Source organism: Anomaloglossus baeobatrachus, unplaced genomic scaffold, assembly GCF_048569485.1.
Source record: "Anomaloglossus baeobatrachus isolate aAnoBae1 unplaced genomic scaffold, aAnoBae1.hap1 Scaffold_936, whole genome shotgun sequence".
Classification (NCBI taxonomy): domain Eukaryota; kingdom Metazoa; phylum Chordata; class Amphibia; order Anura; family Aromobatidae; genus Anomaloglossus; species Anomaloglossus baeobatrachus.
The window spans coordinates 1-12,542 of record NW_027445334.1 but is presented as its reverse complement, the minus strand read 5'-3'; the positions used below and the strand labels follow the sequence as shown (position 1 = coordinate 12,542).

Below are 12,542 nucleotides of genomic sequence, written 5' to 3'. Positions count from 1 at the left end.
TCATCCAAATAGCAAACTCATCACCACTCAACCTGACCAACTCGGCTATGTCCCCGTGCTGCAGTTCTCTGTCTTATCTAGATCATTTGCAATTGAATGGAATAGATCCCTTTTGGACAAAGTGGATTCACCTGCTGCTGCAGTGACCACAGGTGTGATAACATCTAGAATTGGCATCTGGTGCGATCTCTCCGCTTCCACTCCAAAGAAAGTTACCTGTTTATTCCTATCATGCATTGGTTTTTGGGGTTTTCTTTGAGTAATGATGATCTCTTTAGTAGTCTGTTGGCGCCCTCTCCTGGAGGAATAGTTTGCTTGCTCTTGGACATTCTAAAAGAGAGGTCATGATAGACATTGAGCTTCTGAGCTCAATTGGGGACAGTCATGGGTGATGAATGTTTGCAACCTACTGCGAAGCCTCATACCGCAATATAAGGAACGTCAAATACTAAGAAAGGGCGGCCTATGAAAGAATTACTACTTTCAATAAGTACACTTAAACGGCTAATTGGGAATAGAAAAACTGTAAAAAGCCCTCTGAGAAAGCCCCCCTCTAACCTTTGATAGTAAGCTTTTCTGTAGTCTGCCTGTTGATGTATTTTCCGTTTGAACTGTGCACAACATGAAGAGACGGAACACTGGCGGCTTGTCACAATGCCCCCCGATGACATCACAATAGCGCTGCTGCCTAGAAAACAAGCTGCGCAGAAGAAGTTGTTCTTTGGGTGGGAGGGTGGGCTAGTGGAAGGAGGGGGCAATCTCTTTTTTTCCCGGGTGGTAGGGGGATGACAGGAGAAGGGAAGCGGGTGGTGAGAAAGGTACAGAGGGCAGGGTTTGGGGGCTGGGAAGGAAAGGGAAAAGATTAGGGTTTGGGGATGATGAAAGGGCTTTCTACGGGTAAGGATGGCAAAGGGTGGCAGTGACGGAAAGTCAGGCAACCTGTCCTGTCCGTCTTTTTGTATCGTGAATTGGAAAGACTGCAAGGGGGAGGGGAGTTGCTTGCGCCCTAAAGGAGGAGTTATTCAGATTCATTGCAGTGGGCGGCGGCTGCAAAACGCACCATTCTTCTTGTTTTGGCTCTGCAAAGCAGCCTTTTCAAGGGTTGGCTTGGGTGACAAAATGTCTTGTGTAGGCGTGGGTTTGTCTCCCTCTCGCTCTCTCTCCCCAAGATGTGTCCGGCATAGGCCAGGGTGCCACTCGAGGCCCAAACCAATTCTGGTTATCGCTTCTCGGCCTTTTGGCTAAGATCAAGTGTAGTATCTGTTCTTATCAGTTTAATATCTGATACGTCCCCTATCTGGGGACCATATATTAAATGGATTTTTAGAACAGGGAGATGGAAAAAGAGCTTGCTCTGTCCACTCCACGCATTGACCTGGTATTGCAGTACCTCCAGGAACGGTGCACCCCTTCTTAACCCAGTTTCCAAAAGCAGAACTCAATTCACCTGATTCATATTAGCCCGATTTAATGAATTGGAAGAAAGCATACGTCTTCATATGCACCTCAATTTGGCCCATTCACTTTTCACACTTCCTCCTTTTGTTTTTTATCTTTCACACTTTTGACTTTCTTTATTCATCCAAATAGCAAACTCATCACCACTCAACCTGACCAACTCGGCTATGTCCCCGTGCTGCAGTTCTCTGTCTTATCTAGATCATTTGCAATTGAATGGAATAGATCCCTTTTGGACAAAGTGGATTCACCTGCTGCTGCAGTGACCACAGGTGTGATAACATCTAGAATTGGCATCTGGTGCGATCTCTCCGCTTCCACTCCAAAGAAAGTTACCTGTTTATTCCTATCATGCATTGGTTTTTGGGGTTTTCTTTGAGTAATGATGATCTCTTTAGTAGTCTGTTGGCGCCCTCTCCTGGAGGAATAGTTTGCTTGCTCTTGGACATTCTAAAAGAGAGGTCATGATAGACATTGAGCTTCTGAGCTCAATTGGGGACAGTCATGGGTGATGAATGTTTGCAACCTACTGCGAAGCCTCATACCGCAATATAAGGAACGTCAAATACTAAGAAAGGGCGGCCTATGAAAGAATTACTACTTTCAATAAGTACACTTAAACGGCTAATTGGGAATAGAAAAACTGTAAAAAGCCCTCTGAGAAAGCCCCCCTCTAACCTTTGATAGTAAGCTTTTCTGTAGTCTGCCTGTTGATGTATTTTCCGTTTGAACTGTGCACAACATGAAGAGACGGAACACTGGCGGCTTGTCACAATGCCCCCCGATGACATCACAATAGCGCTGCTGCCTAGAAAACAAGCTGCGCAGAAGAAGTTGTTCTTTGGGTGGGAGGGTGGGCTAGTGGAAGGAGGGGGCAATCTCTTTTTTTCCCGGGTGGTAGGGGGATGACAGGAGAAGGGAAGCGGGTGGTGAGAAAGGTACAGAGGGCAGGGTTTGGGGGCTGGGAAGGAAAGGGAAAAGATTAGGGTTTGGGGATGATGAAAGGGCTTTCTACGGGTAAGGATGGCAAAGGGTGGCAGTGACGGAAAGTCAGGCAACCTGTCCTGTCCGTCTTTTTGTATCGTGAATTGGAAAGACTGCAAGGGGGAGGGGAGTTGCTTGCGCCCTAAAGGAGGAGTTATTCAGATTCATTGCAGTGGGCGGCGGCTGCAAAACGCACCATTCTTCTTGTTTTGGCTCTGCAAAGCAGCCTTTTCAAGGGTTGGCTTGGGTGACAAAATGTCTTGTGTAGGCGTGGGTTTGTCTCCCTCTCGCTCTCTCTCCCCAAGATGTGTCCGGCATAGGCCAGGGTGCCACTCGAGGCCCAAACCAATTCTGGTTATCGCTTCTCGGCCTTTTGGCTAAGATCAAGTGTAGTATCTGTTCTTATCAGTTTAATATCTGATACGTCCCCTATCTGGGGACCATATATTAAATGGATTTTTAGAACAGGGAGATGGAAAAAGAGCTTGCTCTGTCCACTCCACGCATTGACCTGGTATTGCAGTACCTCCAGGAACGGTGCACCCCTTCTTAACCCAGTTTCCAAAAGCAGAACTCAATTCACCTGATTCATATTAGCCCGATTTAATGAATTGGAAGAAAGCATACGTCTTCATATGCACCTCAATTTGGCCCATTCACTTTTCACACTTCCTCCTTTTGTTTTTTATCTTTCACACTTTTGACTTTCTTTATTCATCCAAATAGCAAACTCATCACCACTCAACCTGACCAACTCGGCTATGTCCCCGTGCTGCAGTTCTCTGTCTTATCTAGATCATTTGCAATTGAATGGAATAGATCCCTTTTGGACAAAGTGGATTCACCTGCTGCTGCAGTGACCACAGGTGTGATAACATCTAGAATTGGCATCTGGTGCGATCTCTCCGCTTCCACTCCAAAGAAAGTTACCTGTTTATTCCTATCATGCATTGGTTTTTGGGGTTTTCTTTGAGTAATGATGATCTCTTTAGTAGTCTGTTGGCGCCCTCTCCTGGAGGAATAGTTTGCTTGCTCTTGGACATTCTAAAAGAGAGGTCATGATAGACATTGAGCTTCTGAGCTCAATTGGGGACAGTCATGGGTGATGAATGTTTGCAACCTACTGCGAAGCCTCATACCGCAATATAAGGAACGTCAAATACTAAGAAAGGGCGGCCTATGAAAGAATTACTACTTTCAATAAGTACACTTAAACGGCTAATTGGGAATAGAAAAACTGTAAAAAGCCCTCTGAGAAAGCCCCCCTCTAACCTTTGATAGTAAGCTTTTCTGTAGTCTGCCTGTTGATGTATTTTCCGTTTGAACTGTGCACAACATGAAGAGACGGAACACTGGCGGCTTGTCACAATGCCCCCCGATGACATCACAATAGCGCTGCTGCCTAGAAAACAAGCTGCGCAGAAGAAGTTGTTCTTTGGGTGGGAGGGTGGGCTAGTGGAAGGAGGGGGCAATCTCTTTTTTTCCCGGGTGGTAGGGGGATGACAGGAGAAGGGAAGCGGGTGGTGAGAAAGGTACAGAGGGCAGGGTTTGGGGGCTGGGAAGGAAAGGGAAAAGATTAGGGTTTGGGGATGATGAAAGGGCTTTCTACGGGTAAGGATGGCAAAGGGTGGCAGTGACGGAAAGTCAGGCAACCTGTCCTGTCCGTCTTTTTGTATCGTGAATTGGAAAGACTGCAAGGGGGAGGGGAGTTGCTTGCGCCCTAAAGGAGGAGTTATTCAGATTCATTGCAGTGGGCGGCGGCTGCAAAACGCACCATTCTTCTTGTTTTGGCTCTGCAAAGCAGCCTTTTCAAGGGTTGGCTTGGGTGACAAAATGTCTTGTGTAGGCGTGGGTTTGTCTCCCTCTCGCTCTCTCTCCCCAAGATGTGTCCGGCATAGGCCAGGGTGCCACTCGAGGCCCAAACCAATTCTGGTTATCGCTTCTCGGCCTTTTGGCTAAGATCAAGTGTAGTATCTGTTCTTATCAGTTTAATATCTGATACGTCCCCTATCTGGGGACCATATATTAAATGGATTTTTAGAACAGGGAGATGGAAAAAGAGCTTGCTCTGTCCACTCCACGCATTGACCTGGTATTGCAGTACCTCCAGGAACGGTGCACCCCTTCTTAACCCAGTTTCCAAAAGCAGAACTCAATTCACCTGATTCATATTAGCCCGATTTAATGAATTGGAAGAAAGCATACGTCTTCATATGCACCTCAATTTGGCCCATTCACTTTTCACACTTCCTCCTTTTGTTTTTTATCTTTCACACTTTTGACTTTCTTTATTCATCCAAATAGCAAACTCATCACCACTCAACCTGACCAACTCGGCTATGTCCCCGTGCTGCAGTTCTCTGTCTTATCTAGATCATTTGCAATTGAATGGAATAGATCCCTTTTGGACAAAGTGGATTCACCTGCTGCTGCAGTGACCACAGGTGTGATAACATCTAGAATTGGCATCTGGTGCGATCTCTCCGCTTCCACTCCAAAGAAAGTTACCTGTTTATTCCTATCATGCATTGGTTTTTGGGGTTTTCTTTGAGTAATGATGATCTCTTTAGTAGTCTGTTGGCGCCCTCTCCTGGAGGAATAGTTTGCTTGCTCTTGGACATTCTAAAAGAGAGGTCATGATAGACATTGAGCTTCTGAGCTCAATTGGGGACAGTCATGGGTGATGAATGTTTGCAACCTACTGCGAAGCCTCATACCGCAATATAAGGAACGTCAAATACTAAGAAAGGGCGGCCTATGAAAGAATTACTACTTTCAATAAGTACACTTAAACGGCTAATTGGGAATAGAAAAACTGTAAAAAGCCCTCTGAGAAAGCCCCCCTCTAACCTTTGATAGTAAGCTTTTCTGTAGTCTGCCTGTTGATGTATTTTCCGTTTGAACTGTGCACAACATGAAGAGACGGAACACTGGCGGCTTGTCACAATGCCCCCCGATGACATCACAATAGCGCTGCTGCCTAGAAAACAAGCTGCGCAGAAGAAGTTGTTCTTTGGGTGGGAGGGTGGGCTAGTGGAAGGAGGGGGCAATCTCTTTTTTTCCCGGGTGGTAGGGGGATGACAGGAGAAGGGAAGCGGGTGGTGAGAAAGGTACAGAGGGCAGGGTTTGGGGGCTGGGAAGGAAAGGGAAAAGATTAGGGTTTGGGGATGATGAAAGGGCTTTCTACGGGTAAGGATGGCAAAGGGTGGCAGTGACGGAAAGTCAGGCAACCTGTCCTGTCCGTCTTTTTGTATCGTGAATTGGAAAGACTGCAAGGGGGAGGGGAGTTGCTTGCGCCCTAAAGGAGGAGTTATTCAGATTCATTGCAGTGGGCGGCGGCTGCAAAACGCACCATTCTTCTTGTTTTGGCTCTGCAAAGCAGCCTTTTCAAGGGTTGGCTTGGGTGACAAAATGTCTTGTGTAGGCGTGGGTTTGTCTCCCTCTCGCTCTCTCTCCCCAAGATGTGTCCGGCATAGGCCAGGGTGCCACTCGAGGCCCAAACCAATTCTGGTTATCGCTTCTCGGCCTTTTGGCTAAGATCAAGTGTAGTATCTGTTCTTATCAGTTTAATATCTGATACGTCCCCTATCTGGGGACCATATATTAAATGGATTTTTAGAACAGGGAGATGGAAAAAGAGCTTGCTCTGTCCACTCCACGCATTGACCTGGTATTGCAGTACCTCCAGGAACGGTGCACCCCTTCTTAACCCAGTTTCCAAAAGCAGAACTCAATTCACCTGATTCATATTAGCCCGATTTAATGAATTGGAAGAAAGCATACGTCTTCATATGCACCTCAATTTGGCCCATTCACTTTTCACACTTCCTCCTTTTGTTTTTTATCTTTCACACTTTTGACTTTCTTTATTCATCCAAATAGCAAACTCATCACCACTCAACCTGACCAACTCGGCTATGTCCCCGTGCTGCAGTTCTCTGTCTTATCTAGATCATTTGCAATTGAATGGAATAGATCCCTTTTGGACAAAGTGGATTCACCTGCTGCTGCAGTGACCACAGGTGTGATAACATCTAGAATTGGCATCTGGTGCGATCTCTCCGCTTCCACTCCAAAGAAAGTTACCTGTTTATTCCTATCATGCATTGGTTTTTGGGGTTTTCTTTGAGTAATGATGATCTCTTTAGTAGTCTGTTGGCGCCCTCTCCTGGAGGAATAGTTTGCTTGCTCTTGGACATTCTAAAAGAGAGGTCATGATAGACATTGAGCTTCTGAGCTCAATTGGGGACAGTCATGGGTGATGAATGTTTGCAACCTACTGCGAAGCCTCATACCGCAATATAAGGAACGTCAAATACTAAGAAAGGGCGGCCTATGAAAGAATTACTACTTTCAATAAGTACACTTAAACGGCTAATTGGGAATAGAAAAACTGTAAAAAGCCCTCTGAGAAAGCCCCCCTCTAACCTTTGATAGTAAGCTTTTCTGTAGTCTGCCTGTTGATGTATTTTCCGTTTGAACTGTGCACAACATGAAGAGACGGAACACTGGCGGCTTGTCACAATGCCCCCCGATGACATCACAATAGCGCTGCTGCCTAGAAAACAAGCTGCGCAGAAGAAGTTGTTCTTTGGGTGGGAGGGTGGGCTAGTGGAAGGAGGGGGCAATCTCTTTTTTTCCCGGGTGGTAGGGGGATGACAGGAGAAGGGAAGCGGGTGGTGAGAAAGGTACAGAGGGCAGGGTTTGGGGGCTGGGAAGGAAAGGGAAAAGATTAGGGTTTGGGGATGATGAAAGGGCTTTCTACGGGTAAGGATGGCAAAGGGTGGCAGTGACGGAAAGTCAGGCAACCTGTCCTGTCCGTCTTTTTGTATCGTGAATTGGAAAGACTGCAAGGGGGAGGGGAGTTGCTTGCGCCCTAAAGGAGGAGTTATTCAGATTCATTGCAGTGGGCGGCGGCTGCAAAACGCACCATTCTTCTTGTTTTGGCTCTGCAAAGCAGCCTTTTCAAGGGTTGGCTTGGGTGACAAAATGTCTTGTGTAGGCGTGGGTTTGTCTCCCTCTCGCTCTCTCTCCCCAAGATGTGTCCGGCATAGGCCAGGGTGCCACTCGAGGCCCAAACCAATTCTGGTTATCGCTTCTCGGCCTTTTGGCTAAGATCAAGTGTAGTATCTGTTCTTATCAGTTTAATATCTGATACGTCCCCTATCTGGGGACCATATATTAAATGGATTTTTAGAACAGGGAGATGGAAAAAGAGCTTGCTCTGTCCACTCCACGCATTGACCTGGTATTGCAGTACCTCCAGGAACGGTGCACCCCTTCTTAACCCAGTTTCCAAAAGCAGAACTCAATTCACCTGATTCATATTAGCCCGATTTAATGAATTGGAAGAAAGCATACGTCTTCATATGCACCTCAATTTGGCCCATTCACTTTTCACACTTCCTCCTTTTGTTTTTTATCTTTCACACTTTTGACTTTCTTTATTCATCCAAATAGCAAACTCATCACCACTCAACCTGACCAACTCGGCTATGTCCCCGTGCTGCAGTTCTCTGTCTTATCTAGATCATTTGCAATTGAATGGAATAGATCCCTTTTGGACAAAGTGGATTCACCTGCTGCTGCAGTGACCACAGGTGTGATAACATCTAGAATTGGCATCTGGTGCGATCTCTCCGCTTCCACTCCAAAGAAAGTTACCTGTTTATTCCTATCATGCATTGGTTTTTGGGGTTTTCTTTGAGTAATGATGATCTCTTTAGTAGTCTGTTGGCGCCCTCTCCTGGAGGAATAGTTTGCTTGCTCTTGGACATTCTAAAAGAGAGGTCATGATAGACATTGAGCTTCTGAGCTCAATTGGGGACAGTCATGGGTGATGAATGTTTGCAACCTACTGCGAAGCCTCATACCGCAATATAAGGAACGTCAAATACTAAGAAAGGGCGGCCTATGAAAGAATTACTACTTTCAATAAGTACACTTAAACGGCTAATTGGGAATAGAAAAACTGTAAAAAGCCCTCTGAGAAAGCCCCCCTCTAACCTTTGATAGTAAGCTTTTCTGTAGTCTGCCTGTTGATGTATTTTCCGTTTGAACTGTGCACAACATGAAGAGACGGAACACTGGCGGCTTGTCACAATGCCCCCCGATGACATCACAATAGCGCTGCTGCCTAGAAAACAAGCTGCGCAGAAGAAGTTGTTCTTTGGGTGGGAGGGTGGGCTAGTGGAAGGAGGGGGCAATCTCTTTTTTTCCCGGGTGGTAGGGGGATGACAGGAGAAGGGAAGCGGGTGGTGAGAAAGGTACAGAGGGCAGGGTTTGGGGGCTGGGAAGGAAAGGGAAAAGATTAGGGTTTGGGGATGATGAAAGGGCTTTCTACGGGTAAGGATGGCAAAGGGTGGCAGTGACGGAAAGTCAGGCAACCTGTCCTGTCCGTCTTTTTGTATCGTGAATTGGAAAGACTGCAAGGGGGAGGGGAGTTGCTTGCGCCCTAAAGGAGGAGTTATTCAGATTCATTGCAGTGGGCGGCGGCTGCAAAACGCACCATTCTTCTTGTTTTGGCTCTGCAAAGCAGCCTTTTCAAGGGTTGGCTTGGGTGACAAAATGTCTTGTGTAGGCGTGGGTTTGTCTCCCTCTCGCTCTCTCTCCCCAAGATGTGTCCGGCATAGGCCAGGGTGCCACTCGAGGCCCAAACCAATTCTGGTTATCGCTTCTCGGCCTTTTGGCTAAGATCAAGTGTAGTATCTGTTCTTATCAGTTTAATATCTGATACGTCCCCTATCTGGGGACCATATATTAAATGGATTTTTAGAACAGGGAGATGGAAAAAGAGCTTGCTCTGTCCACTCCACGCATTGACCTGGTATTGCAGTACCTCCAGGAACGGTGCACCCCTTCTTAACCCAGTTTCCAAAAGCAGAACTCAATTCACCTGATTCATATTAGCCCGATTTAATGAATTGGAAGAAAGCATACGTCTTCATATGCACCTCAATTTGGCCCATTCACTTTTCACACTTCCTCCTTTTGTTTTTTATCTTTCACACTTTTGACTTTCTTTATTCATCCAAATAGCAAACTCATCACCACTCAACCTGACCAACTCGGCTATGTCCCCGTGCTGCAGTTCTCTGTCTTATCTAGATCATTTGCAATTGAATGGAATAGATCCCTTTTGGACAAAGTGGATTCACCTGCTGCTGCAGTGACCACAGGTGTGATAACATCTAGAATTGGCATCTGGTGCGATCTCTCCGCTTCCACTCCAAAGAAAGTTACCTGTTTATTCCTATCATGCATTGGTTTTTGGGGTTTTCTTTGAGTAATGATGATCTCTTTAGTAGTCTGTTGGCGCCCTCTCCTGGAGGAATAGTTTGCTTGCTCTTGGACATTCTAAAAGAGAGGTCATGATAGACATTGAGCTTCTGAGCTCAATTGGGGACAGTCATGGGTGATGAATGTTTGCAACCTACTGCGAAGCCTCATACCGCAATATAAGGAACGTCAAATACTAAGAAAGGGCGGCCTATGAAAGAATTACTACTTTCAATAAGTACACTTAAACGGCTAATTGGGAATAGAAAAACTGTAAAAAGCCCTCTGAGAAAGCCCCCCTCTAACCTTTGATAGTAAGCTTTTCTGTAGTCTGCCTGTTGATGTATTTTCCGTTTGAACTGTGCACAACATGAAGAGACGGAACACTGGCGGCTTGTCACAATGCCCCCCGATGACATCACAATAGCGCTGCTGCCTAGAAAACAAGCTGCGCAGAAGAAGTTGTTCTTTGGGTGGGAGGGTGGGCTAGTGGAAGGAGGGGGCAATCTCTTTTTTTCCCGGGTGGTAGGGGGATGACAGGAGAAGGGAAGCGGGTGGTGAGAAAGGTACAGAGGGCAGGGTTTGGGGGCTGGGAAGGAAAGGGAAAAGATTAGGGTTTGGGGATGATGAAAGGGCTTTCTACGGGTAAGGATGGCAAAGGGTGGCAGTGACGGAAAGTCAGGCAACCTGTCCTGTCCGTCTTTTTGTATCGTGAATTGGAAAGACTGCAAGGGGGAGGGGAGTTGCTTGCGCCCTAAAGGAGGAGTTATTCAGATTCATTGCAGTGGGCGGCGGCTGCAAAACGCACCATTCTTCTTGTTTTGGCTCTGCAAAGCAGCCTTTTCAAGGGTTGGCTTGGGTGACAAAATGTCTTGTGTAGGCGTGGGTTTGTCTCCCTCTCGCTCTCTCTCCCCAAGATGTGTCCGGCATAGGCCAGGGTGCCACTCGAGGCCCAAACCAATTCTGGTTATCGCTTCTCGGCCTTTTGGCTAAGATCAAGTGTAGTATCTGTTCTTATCAGTTTAATATCTGATACGTCCCCTATCTGGGGACCATATATTAAATGGATTTTTAGAACAGGGAGATGGAAAAAGAGCTTGCTCTGTCCACTCCACGCATTGACCTGGTATTGCAGTACCTCCAGGAACGGTGCACCCCTTCTTAACCCAGTTTCCAAAAGCAGAACTCAATTCACCTGATTCATATTAGCCCGATTTAATGAATTGGAAGAAAGCATACGTCTTCATATGCACCTCAATTTGGCCCATTCACTTTTCACACTTCCTCCTTTTGTTTTTTATCTTTCACACTTTTGACTTTCTTTATTCATCCAAATAGCAAACTCATCACCACTCAACCTGACCAACTCGGCTATGTCCCCGTGCTGCAGTTCTCTGTCTTATCTAGATCATTTGCAATTGAATGGAATAGATCCCTTTTGGACAAAGTGGATTCACCTGCTGCTGCAGTGACCACAGGTGTGATAACATCTAGAATTGGCATCTGGTGCGATCTCTCCGCTTCCACTCCAAAGAAAGTTACCTGTTTATTCCTATCATGCATTGGTTTTTGGGGTTTTCTTTGAGTAATGATGATCTCTTTAGTAGTCTGTTGGCGCCCTCTCCTGGAGGAATAGTTTGCTTGCTCTTGGACATTCTAAAAGAGAGGTCATGATAGACATTGAGCTTCTGAGCTCAATTGGGGACAGTCATGGGTGATGAATGTTTGCAACCTACTGCGAAGCCTCATACCGCAATATAAGGAACGTCAAATACTAAGAAAGGGCGGCCTATGAAAGAATTACTACTTTCAATAAGTACACTTAAACGGCTAATTGGGAATAGAAAAACTGTAAAAAGCCCTCTGAGAAAGCCCCCCTCTAACCTTTGATAGTAAGCTTTTCTGTAGTCTGCCTGTTGATGTATTTTCCGTTTGAACTGTGCACAACATGAAGAGACGGAACACTGGCGGCTTGTCACAATGCCCCCCGATGACATCACAATAGCGCTGCTGCCTAGAAAACAAGCTGCGCAGAAGAAGTTGTTCTTTGGGTGGGAGGGTGGGCTAGTGGAAGGAGGGGGCAATCTCTTTTTTTCCCGGGTGGTAGGGGGATGACAGGAGAAGGGAAGCGGGTGGTGAGAAAGGTACAGAGGGCAGGGTTTGGGGGCTGGGAAGGAAAGGGAAAAGATTAGGGTTTGGGGATGATGAAAGGGCTTTCTACGGGTAAGGATGGCAAAGGGTGGCAGTGACGGAAAGTCAGGCAACCTGTCCTGTCCGTCTTTTTGTATCGTGAATTGGAAAGACTGCAAGGGGGAGGGGAGTTGCTTGCGCCCTAAAGGAGGAGTTATTCAGATTCATTGCAGTGGGCGGCGGCTGCAAAACGCACCATTCTTCTTGTTTTGGCTCTGCAAAGCAGCCTTTTCAAGGGTTGGCTTGGGTGACAAAATGTCTTGTGTAGGCGTGGGTTTGTCTCCCTCTCGCTCTCTCTCCCCAAGATGTGTCCGGCATAGGCCAGGGTGCCACTCGAGGCCCAAACCAATTCTGGTTATCGCTTCTCGGCCTTTTGGCTAAGATCAAGTGTAGTATCTGTTCTTATCAGTTTAATATCTGATACGTCCCCTATCTGGGGACCATATATTAAATGGATTTTTAGAACAGGGAGATGGAAAAAGAGCTTGCTCTGTCCACTCCACGCATTGACCTGGTATTGCAGTACCTCCAGGAACGGTGCACCCCTTCTTAACCCAGTTTCCAAAAGCAGAACTCAATTCACCTGATTCATATTAGCCCGATTTAATGAATTGGAAGAAAGCATACGTCTT

General features: G+C 46.5%; 8 non-coding genes across 8 annotated transcripts; all 8 read left to right on the top strand.

Moving 5' to 3' along the window:
* Positions 1-1,221: 1,221 nt before the first annotated feature.
* Positions 1,222-1,412, top strand: LOC142289437 (U2 spliceosomal RNA). The gene has a single exon (XR_012749919.1). It is a non-coding gene; the product is annotated as a U2 spliceosomal RNA (small nuclear RNA).
* A 1,387-nt stretch (positions 1,413-2,799) lies between these two features.
* On the top strand, positions 2,800-2,990 carry LOC142289436 (U2 spliceosomal RNA). The gene has a single exon (XR_012749918.1). It is a non-coding gene; the product is annotated as a U2 spliceosomal RNA (small nuclear RNA).
* A 1,387-nt stretch (positions 2,991-4,377) lies between these two features.
* Positions 4,378-4,568, top strand: LOC142289435 (U2 spliceosomal RNA). The gene has a single exon (XR_012749917.1). It is a non-coding gene; the product is annotated as a U2 spliceosomal RNA (small nuclear RNA).
* Positions 4,569-5,955: 1,387 nt separating this feature from the next.
* Positions 5,956-6,146, top strand: LOC142289465 (U2 spliceosomal RNA). Its single transcript, XR_012749943.1, has one exon. It is a non-coding gene; the product is annotated as a U2 spliceosomal RNA (small nuclear RNA).
* A 1,387-nt stretch (positions 6,147-7,533) lies between these two features.
* On the top strand, positions 7,534-7,724 carry LOC142289464 (U2 spliceosomal RNA). The gene has a single exon (XR_012749942.1). It is a non-coding gene; the product is annotated as a U2 spliceosomal RNA (small nuclear RNA).
* Positions 7,725-9,111: 1,387 nt separating this feature from the next.
* LOC142289457 (U2 spliceosomal RNA) lies at positions 9,112-9,302 on the top strand. Its single transcript, XR_012749938.1, has one exon. It is a non-coding gene; the product is annotated as a U2 spliceosomal RNA (small nuclear RNA).
* Positions 9,303-10,689: 1,387 nt separating this feature from the next.
* On the top strand, positions 10,690-10,880 carry LOC142289445 (U2 spliceosomal RNA). Its single transcript, XR_012749927.1, has one exon. It is a non-coding gene; the product is annotated as a U2 spliceosomal RNA (small nuclear RNA).
* A 1,387-nt stretch (positions 10,881-12,267) lies between these two features.
* On the top strand, positions 12,268-12,458 carry LOC142289434 (U2 spliceosomal RNA). The gene has a single exon (XR_012749916.1). It is a non-coding gene; the product is annotated as a U2 spliceosomal RNA (small nuclear RNA).
* The last annotated feature ends 84 nt before the right edge of the window (positions 12,459-12,542 follow it).